This window comes from Ascaphus truei, chromosome 17, assembly GCF_040206685.1.
Source record: "Ascaphus truei isolate aAscTru1 chromosome 17, aAscTru1.hap1, whole genome shotgun sequence".
NCBI classification, from domain to species: domain Eukaryota; kingdom Metazoa; phylum Chordata; class Amphibia; order Anura; family Ascaphidae; genus Ascaphus; species Ascaphus truei.
The window spans coordinates 34,002,961-34,014,432 of record NC_134499.1 but is presented as its reverse complement, the minus strand read 5'-3'; positions in this window follow the sequence as shown (position 1 = coordinate 34,014,432).

The window sequence follows — 11,472 nt, the reverse complement described above, 5'->3', positions numbered from 1 at the left end:
CGTTATCACTGCATTCTACGGAAACGCTGTGATATTCTGCGTTATCACTGCCATTCTACGGAAACGCTGTGATATTCTGCGTTATCACTGCCATTCTACGGAAACTCTGTGATATTCTGCGTTATCACTGCCATTCTACGGAAACTCTGTGATATTCTGCGTTATCACTGCCATTCTACAGAAACGCTGTGATATTCTGCGTTATCACTGCCATTCTACGGAAACTCTGTGATATTCTGCGTTATCACTGCCATTCTACGGAAACTCTGTGATATTCTGCGTTATCACTGCCATTCTACGGAAACTCTGTGATATTCTGCGTTATCACTGCCATTCTACAGAAACGCTGTGATATTCTGCGTTATCACTGCCATTCTACGGAAACTCTGTGATATTCTGCGTTATCACTGCCATTCTACGAGAACGCTGTGATATTCTGCGTTATCACTGCCATTCTACGGAAACTCTGTGATATTCTGCGTTATCACTGCCATTCTACGGAAACGCTGTGATATTCTGCGTTATCACTGCCATTCTACGGAAACGCTGTGATATTCTGCGTTATCACTGCCATTCTACAGAAACGCTGTGATATTCTGCGTTATCACTGCCATTCTACGGAAACTCTGTGATATTCTGCGTTATCACTGCCATTCTACGGAAACTCTGTGATATTCTGCGTTATCACTGCCATTCTACAGAAACGCTGTGATATTCTGCGTTATCACTGCCATTCTACGGAAACTCTGTGATATTCTGCGTTATCACTGCCATTCTACGGAAACGCTGTGATATTCTGCGTTATCACTGCCATTCTACGGAAACGCTGTGATATTCTGCGTTATCACTGCCATTCTACGGAAACGCTGTGATATTCTGCGTTATCACTGCCATTCTACGGAAACCTGTGATATTCTGCGTTATCACTGCCATTCTACAGAAACGCTGTGATATTCTGCGTTATCACTGCCATTCTACGGAAACGCTGTGATATTCTGCGTTATCACTGCCATTCTACAGAAACGCTGTGATATTCTGCGTTATCACTGCCATTCTACAGAAACGCTGTGATATTCTGCGTTATCACTGCCATTCTACAGAAACTCTGTGATATTCTGCGTTATCACTGCCATTCTACAGAAACTCTGTGATATTCTGCGTTATCACTGCCATTCTACGGAAACTCTGTGATATTCTGCGTTATCACTGCCATTCTACGGAAACGCTGTGATATTCTGCGTTATCACTGCCATTCTACAGAAACTCTGTGATATTCTGCGTTATCACTGCCATTCTACAGAAACTCTGTGATATTCTGCGTTATCACTGCCATTCTACAGAAACTCTGTGATATTCTGCGTTATCACTGCCATTCTACGGAAACTCTGTGATATTCTGCGTTATCACTGCCATTCTACAGAAACGCTGTGATATTCTGCGTTATCACTGCCATTCTACGGAAACTCTGTGATATTCTGCGTTATCACTGCCATTCTACAGAAACGCTGTGATATTCTGCGTTATCACTGCCATTCTACGGAAACGCTGTGATATTCTGCGTTATCACTGCCATTCTACGGAAACGCTGTGATATTCTGCGTTATCACTGCCATTCTACAGAAACTCTGTGATATTCTGCGTTATCACTGCCATTCTACGGAAACGCTGTGATATTCTGCGTTATCACTGCCATTCTACGGAAACTCTGTGATATTCTGCGTTATCACTGCCATTCTACGGAAACGCTGTGATATTCTGCGTTATCACTGCCATTCTACGAAACGCTGTGATATTCTGCGTTATCACTGCCATTCTACGGAAACTCTGTGATATTCTGCGTTATCACTGCCATTCTACGGAAACTCTGTGATATTCTGCGTTATCACTGCCATTCTACGGAAACGCTGTGATATTCTGCGTTATCACTGCCATTCTACGGAAACGCTGTGATATTCTGCGTTATCACTGCCATTCTACAGAAACTCTGTGATATTCTGCGTTATCACTGCCATTCTACAGAAACGCTGTGATATTCTGCGTTATCACTGCCATTCTACAGGAAACGCTGTGATATTCTGCGTTATCACTGCCATTCTACAGAAACGCTGTGATATTCTGCGTTATCACTGCCATTCTACGGAAACTCTGTGATATTCTGCGTTATCACTGCCATTCTACGGAAACTCTGTGATATTCCTGCGTTATCACTGCCATTCTACGGAAACGCTGTGATATTCTGCGTTATCACTGCCATTCTACAGAAACGCTGTGATATTCTGCGTTATCACTGCCATTCTACAGAAACGCTGTGATATTCTGCGTTATCACTGCCATTCTACAGGAAACGCTGTGATATTCTGCGTTATCACTGCCATTCTACGGAAACGCTGTGATATTCTGCGTTATCACTGCCATTCTACGGAAACTCTGTGATATTCTGCGTTATCACTGCCATTCTACGGAAACTCTGTGATATTCTGCGTTATCACTGCCATTCTATCGGAAACTCTGTGATATTCTGCATTATCACTGCCATTCTACGGAAACGCTGTGATATTCTGCGTTATCACTGCCATTCTACAGAAACTCTGTGATATTCTGCGTTATCACTGCCATTCTACGGAAACGCTGTGATATTCTGCGTTATCACTGCCATTCTACGGAAACGCTGTGATATTCTGCGTTATCACTGCCATTCTACGGAAACTCTGTGATATTCTGCGTTATCACTGCCATTCTACAGAAACTCTGTGATATTCTGCGTTATCACTGCCATTCTACGGAAACGCTTGTGATATTCTGCGTTATCACTGCCATTCTACGGAAACTCTGTGATATTCTGCGTTATCACTGCCATTCTACGGAAACTCTGTGATATTCTGCGTTATCACTGCCATTCTACGGAAACGCTGTGATATTCTGCGTTATCACTGCCATTCTACGGAAACTCTGTGATATTCTGCGTTATCACTGCCATTCTACGGAAACTCTGTGATATTCTGCGTTATCACTGCCATTCTACGGAAACTCTGTGATATTCTGCGTTATCACTGCCATTCTACAGAAACTCTGTGATATTCTGCGTTATCACTGCCATTCTACAGAAACTCTGTGATATTCTGCGTTATCACTGCCATTCTACAGAAACTCTGTGATATTCTGCGTTATCACTGCCATTCTACAGAAACTCTGTGATATTCTGCGTTATCACTGCCATTCTACGGAAACTCTGTGATATTCTGCGTTATCACTGCCATTCTACGGAAACTCTGTGATATTCTGCGTTATCACTGCCATTCTACAGAAACGCTGTGATATTCTGCGTTATCACTGCCATTCTACAGAAACTCTGTGATATTCTGCGTTATCACTGCCATTCTACGGAAACTCTGTGATATTCTGCGTTATCACTGCCATTCTACAGAAACTCTGTGATATTCTGCGTTATCACTGCCATTCTACGGAAACGCTGTGATATTCTGCGTTATCACTGCCATTCTACGGAAACTCTGTGATATTCTGCGTTATCACTGCCATTCTACGGAAACTCTGTGATATTCTGCGTTATCACTGCCATTCTACAGAAACGCTGTGATATTCTGCGTTATCACTGCCATTCTACGGAAACTCTGTGATATTCTGCGTTATCACTGCCATTCTACAGAAACGCTGTGATATTCTGCGTTATCACTGCCATTCTACGGAAACTCTGTGATATTCTGCGTTATCACTGCCATTCTACGGAAACGCTGTGATATTCTGCGTTATCACTGCCATTCTACGGAAACGCTGTGATATTCTGCGTTATCACTGCCATTCTACAGAAACTCTGTGATATTCTGCGTTATCACTGCCATTCTACGGAAACTCTGTGATATTCTGCGTTATCACTGCCATTCTACGGAAACGCTGTGATATTCTGCGTTATCACTGCCATTCTACAGAAACTCTGTGATATTCTGCGTTATCACTGCCATTCTACGGAAACTCTGTGATATTCTGCGTTATCACTGCCATTCTACGGAAACGCTGTGATATTCTGCGTTATCACTGCCATTCTACGGAAACTCTGTGATATTCTGCGTTATCACTGCCATTCTACGGAAACGCTGTGATATTCTGCGTTATCACTGCCATTCTACGGAAACGCTGTGATATTCTGCGTTATCACTGCCATTCTACGGAAACGCTGTGATATTCTGCGTTATCACTGCCATTCTACGGAAACTCTGTGATATTCTGCGTTATCACTGCCATTCTACGGAAACTCTGTGATATTCTGCGTTATCACTGCCATTCTACGGAAACGCTGTGATATTCTGCGTTATCACTGCCATTCTACGGAAACTCTGTGATATTCTGCGTTATCACTGCCTATTCTACGGAAACGCTGTGATATTCTGCGTTATCACTGCCATTCTACGGAAACGCTGTGATATTCTGCGTTATCACTGCCATTCTACGGAAACTCTGTGATATTCTGCGTTATCACTGCCATTCTACGGAAACGCTGTGATATTCTGCGTTATCACTGCCATTCTACGGAAACTCTGTGATATTCTGCGTTATCACTGCCATTCTACAGAAACGCTGTGATATTCTGCGTTATCACTGCCATTCTACGGAAACGCTGTGATATTCTGCGTTATCACTGCCATTCTACGGAAACGCTGTGATATTCTGCGTTATCACTGCCATTCTACGGAAACTCTGTGATATTCTGCGTTATCACTGCCATTCTACGGAAACGCTGTGATATTCTGCGTTATCACTGCCATTCTACAGAAACGCTGTGATATTCTGCGTTATCACTGCCATTCTACAGAAACGCTGTGATATTCTGCGTTATCACTGCCATTCTACGGAAACGCTGTGATATTCTGCGTTATCACTGCCATTCTACGGAAACTCTGTGATATTCTGCGTTATCACTGCCATTCTACGGAAACTCTGTGATATTCTGCGTTATCACTGCCATTCTACGGAAACTCTGTGATATTCTGCGTTATCACTGCCATTCTACGGAAACTCTGTGATATTCTGCGTTATCACTGCCATTCTACGGAAACTCTGTGATATTCTGCGTTATCACTGCCATTCTACGGAAACGCTGTGATATTCTGCGTTATCACTGCCATTCTACAGAAACGCTGTGATATTCTGCGTTATCACTGCCATTCTACGGAAACTCTGTGATATTCTGCGTTATCACTGCCATTCTACGGAAACTCTGTGATATTCTGCGTTATCACTGCCATTCTACGGAAACGCTGTGATATTCTGCGTTATCACTGCCATTCTACGGAAACGCTGTGATATTCTGCGTTATCACTGCCATTCTACGGAAACGCTGTGATATTCTGCGTTATCACTGCCATTCTACGGAAACTCTGTGATATTCTGCGTTATCACTGCCATTCTACGGAAACTCTGTGATATTCTGCTTATCACTGCCATTCTACGAAACTCTGTGATATTCTGCGTTATCACTGCCATTCTACGGAAACTCTGTGATATTCTGCGTTATCACTGCCATTCTACGGAAACGCTGTGATATTCTGCGTTATCACTGCCATTCTACGGAAACGCTGTGATATTCTGCGTTATCACTGCCATTCTACAGAAACGCTGTGATATTCTGCGTTATCACTGCCATTCTACGGAGACTCTGTGATATTCTGCGTTATCACTGCCATTCTACGGAAACGCTGTGATATTCTGCGTTATCACTGCCATTCTACGGAAACGCTGTGATATTCTGCGTTATCACTGCCATTCTACAGAAACGCTGTGATATTCTGCGTTATCACTGCCATTCTACGGAAACTCTGTGATATTCTGCGTTATCACTGCCATTCTACGGAAACGCTGTGATATTCTGCGTTATCACTGCCATTCTACGGAAACTCTGTGATATTCTGCGTTATCACTGCCATTCTACAGAAACGCTGTGATATTCTGCGTTATCACTGCCATTCTACGGAAACTCTGTGATATTCTGCGTTATCACTGCCATTCTACGGAAACGCTGTGATATTCTGCGTTATCACTGCCATTCTACAGAAACGCTGTGATATTCTGCGTTATCACTGCCATTCTACGGAAACTCTGTGATATTCTGCGTTATCACTGCCATTCTACGGAAACGCTGTGATATTCTGCGTTATCACTGCCATTCTACGGAAACGCTGTGATATTCTGCGTTATCACTGCCATTCTACGGAAACGCTGTGATATTCTGCGTTATCACTGCCATTCTACGGAAACCTGTGATATTCTGCGTTATCACTGCCATTCTACAGAAACGCTGTGATATTCTGCGTTATCACTGCCATTCTACGGAAACGCTGTGATATTCTGCGTTATCACTGCCATTCTACAGAAACGCTGTGATATTCTGCGTTATCACTGCCATTCTACAGAAACGCTGTGATATTCTGCGTTATCACTGCCATTCTACAGAAACTCTGTGATATTCTGCGTTATCACTGCCATTCTACAGAAACTCTGTGATATTCTGCGTTATCACTGCCATTCTACGGAAACGCTGTGATATTCTGCGTTATCACTGCCATTCTACAGAAACTCTGTGATATTCTGCGTTATCACTGCCATTCTACAGAAACTCTGTGATATTCTGCGTTATCACTGCCATTCTACGGAAACGCTGTGATATTCTGCGTTATCACTGCCATTCTACGGAAACTCTGTGATATTCTGCGTTATCACTGCCATTCTACGGAAACGCTGTGATATTCTGCGTTATCACTGCCATTCTACAGAAACTCTGTGATATTCTGCGTTATCACTGCCATTCTACGGAAACTCTGTGATATTCTGCGTTATCACTGCCATTCTACGGAAACTCTGTGATATTCTGCGTTATCACTGCCATTCTACGGAAACGCTGTGATATTCTGCGTTATCACTGCCATTCTACGGAAACGCTGTGATATTCTGCGTTATCACTGCCATTCTACAGAAACGCTGTGATATTCTGCGTTATCACTGCCATTCTACGGAAACTCTGTGATATTCTGCGTTATCACTGCCATTCTACGGAAACGCTGTGATATTCTGCGTTATCACTGCCATTCTACGGAAACGCTGTGATATTCTGCGTTATCACTGCCATTCTACGGAAACTCTGTGATATTCTGCGTTATCACTGCCATTCTACAGAAACGCTGTGATATTCTGCGTTATCACTGCCATTCTACGGAAACGCTGTGATATTCTGCGTTATCACTGCCATTCTACAGAAACGCTGTGATATTCTGCGTTATCACTGCCATTCTACGGAAACTCTGTGATATTCTGCGTTATCACTGCCATTCTACGGAAACGCTGTGATATTCTGCGTTATCACTGCCATTCTACAGAAACGCTGTGATATTCTGCGTTATCACTGCCATTCTACGGAAACTGTGATATTCTGCGTTATCACTGCCATTCTACAGAAACGCTGTGATATTCTGCGTTATCACTGCCATTCTACGGAAACTCTGTGATATTCTGCGTTATCACTGCCATTCTACGGAAACGCTGTGATATTCTGCGTTATCACTGCCATTCTACGGAAACGCTGTGATATTCTGCGTTATCACTGCCATTCTACAGAAACGCTGTGATATTCTGCGTTATCACTGCCATTCTACGGAAACGCTGTGATATTCTGCATTATCACTGCCATTCTACGGAAACGCTGTGATATTCTGCGTTATCACTGCCATTCTACGGAAACGCTGTGATATTCTGCGTTATCACTGCCATTCTACAGAAACTCTGTGATATTCTGCGTTATCACTGCCATTCTACGGAAACTCTGTGATATTCTGCGTTATCACTGCCATTCTACGGAAACGCTGTGATATTCTGCGTTATCACTGCCATTCTACAGAAACTCTGTGATATTCTGCGTTATCACTGCCATTCTACGGAAACGCTGTGATATTCTGCGTTATCACTGCCATTCTACAGAAACGCTGTGATATTCTGCGTTATCACTGCCATTCTACGGAAACTCTGTGATATTCTGCGTTATCACTGCCATTCTACGGAAACTCTGTGATATTCTGCGTTATCACTGCCATTCTACAGAAACGCTGTGATATTCTGCGTTATCACTGCCATTCTACAGAAACGCTGTGATATTCTGCGTTATCACTGCCATTCTACGGAAACTCTGTGATATTCTGCGTTATCACTGCCATTCTACGGAAACGCTGTGATATTCTGCGTTATCACTGCCATTCTACGGAAACGCTGTGATATTCTGCGTTATCACTGCCATTCTACGGAAACGCTGTGATATTCTGCGTTATCACTGCCATTCTACGGAAACTCTGTGATATTCTGCGTTATCACTGCCATTCTACAGAAACGCTGTGATATTCTGCGTTATCACTGCCATTCTACGGAAACTCTGTGATATTCTGCGTTATCACTGCCATTCTACGGAAACGCTGTGATATTCTGCGTTATCACTGCCATTCTACGGAAACGCTGTGATATTCTGCGTTATCACTGCCATTCTACAGAAACGCTGTGATATTCTGCGTTATCACTGCCATTCTACAGAAACGCTGTGATATTCTGCGTTATCACTGCCATTCTACAGAAACTCTGTGATATTCTGCGTTATCACTGCCATTCTACGGAAACTCTGTGATATTCTGCGTTATCACTGCCATTCTACGGAAACGCTGTGATATTCTGCGTTATCACTGCCATTCTACAGAAACTCTGTGATATTCTGCGTTATCACTGCCATTCTACGGAAACGCTGTGATATTCTGCGTTATCACTGCCATTCTACAGAAACGCTGTGATATTCTGCGTTATCACTGCCATTCTACGGAAACGCTGTGATATTCTGCGTTATCACTGCCATTCTACGGAAACGCTGTGATATTCTGCGTTATCACTGCCATTCTACGGAAACTCTGTGATATTCTGCGTTATCACTGCCATTCTACGGAAACGCTGTGATATTCTGCGTTATCACTGCCATTCTACAGAAACGCTGTGATATTCTGCGTTATCACTGCCATTCTACAGAAACGCTGTGATATTCTGCGTTATCACTGCCATTCTACGGAAACGCTGTGATATTCTGCGTTATCACTGCCATTCTACGGAAACTCTGTGATATTCTGCGTTATCACTGCCATTCTACGGAAACTCTGTGATATTCTGCGTTATCACTGCCATTCTACGGAAACTCTGTGATATTCTGCGTTATCACTGCCATTCTACGGAAACTCTGTGATATTCTGCGTTATCACTGCCATTCTACGGAAACTCTGTGATATTCTGCGTTATCACTGCCATTCTACGGAAACGCTGTGATATTCTGCGTTATCACTGCCATTCTACAGAAACGCTGTGATATTCTGCGTTATCACTGCCATTCTACGGAAACTCTGTGATATTCTGCGTTATCACTGCCATTCTACGGAAACTCTGTGATATTCTGCGTTATCACTGCCATTCTACGGAAACGCTGTGATATTCTGCGTTATCACTGCCATTCTACGGAAACGCTGTGATATTCTGCGTTATCACTGCCATTCTACGGAAACGCTGTGATATTCTGCGTTATCACTGCCATTCTACGGAAACTCTGTGATATTCTGCGTTATCACTGCCATTCTACGGAAACTCTGTGATATTCTGCATTATCACTGCCATTCTACGGAAACTCTGTGATATTCTGCGTTATCACTGCCATTCTACGGAAACTCTGTGATATTCTGCGTTATCACTGCCATTCTACAGAAACGCTGTGATATTCTGCGTTATCACTGCCATTCTACGGAAACGCTGTGATATTCTGCGTTATCACTGCCATTCTACAGAAACGCTGTGATATTCTGCGTTATCACTGCCATTCTACGGAAACTCTGTGATATTCTGCGTTATCACTGCCATTCTACGGAAACGCTGTGATATTCTGCGTTATCACTGCCATTCTACGGAAACGCTGTGATATTCTGCGTTATCACTGCCATTCTACAGAAACGCTGTGATATTCTGCGTTATCACTGCCATTCTACGGAAACTCTGTGATATTCTGCGTTATCACTGCCATTCTACGGAAACGCTGTGATATTCTGCGTTATCACTGCCATTCTACGGAAACTCTGTGATATTCTGCGTTATCACTGCCATTCTACAGAAACGCTGTGATATTCTGCGTTATCACTGCCATTCTACGGAAACTCTGTGATATTCTGCGTTATCACTGCCATTCTACGGAAACGCTGTGATATTCTGCGTTATCACTGCCATTCTACAGAAACGCTGTGATATTCTGCGTTATCACTGCCATTCTACGGAAACTCTGTGATATTCTGCGTTATCACTGCCATTCTACGGAAACGCTGTGATATTCTGCGTTATCACTGCCATTCTACGGAAACGCTGTGATATTCTGCGTTATCACTGCCATTCTACGGAAACGCTGTGATATTCTGCGTTATCACTGCCATTCTACGGAAACTGTGATATTCTGCGTTATCACTGCCATTCTACAGAAACGCTGTGATATTCTGCGTTATCACTGCCATTCTACGGAAACGCTGTGATATTCTGCGTTATCACTGCCATTCTACAGAAACGCTGTGATATTCTGCGTTATCACTGCCATTCTACAGAAACGCTGTGATATTCTGCGTTATCACTGCCATTCTACAGAAACTCTGTGATATTCTGCGTTATCACTGCCATTCTACAGAAACTCTGTGATATTCTGCGTTATCACTGCCATTCTACGGAAACGCTGTGATATTCTGCGTTATCACTGCCATTCTACAGAAACTCTGTGATATTCTGCGTTATCACTGCCATTCTACAGAAACTCTGTGATATTCTGCGTTATCACTGCCATTCTACGGAAACGCTGTGATATTCTGCGTTATCACTGCCATTCTACGGAAACTCTGTGATATTCTGCGTTATCACTGCCATTCTACGGAAACGCTGTGATATTCTGCGTTATCACTGCCATTCTACAGAAACTCTGTGATATTCTGCGTTATCACTGCCATTCTACGGAAACTCTGTGATATTCTGCGTTATCACTGCCATTCTACGGAAACTCTGTGATATTCTGCGTTATCACTGCCATTCTACGGAAACGCTGTGATATTCTGCGTTATCACTGCCATTCTACGGAAACGCTGTGATATTCTGCGTTATCACTGCCATTCTACAGAAACGCTGTGATATTCTGCGTTATCACTGCCATTCTACGGAAACTCTGTGATATTCTGCGTTATCACTGCCATTCTACGGAAACGCTGTGATATTCTGCGTTATCACTGCCATTCTACGGAAACTCTGTGATATTCTGCGTTATCACTGCCATTCTACAGAAACGCTGTGATATTCTGCGTTATCACTGCCATTCTACGGAAACGCTGTGATATTCTGCTTTATCACTGCCATTCTACAGAAACGCTGTGATAT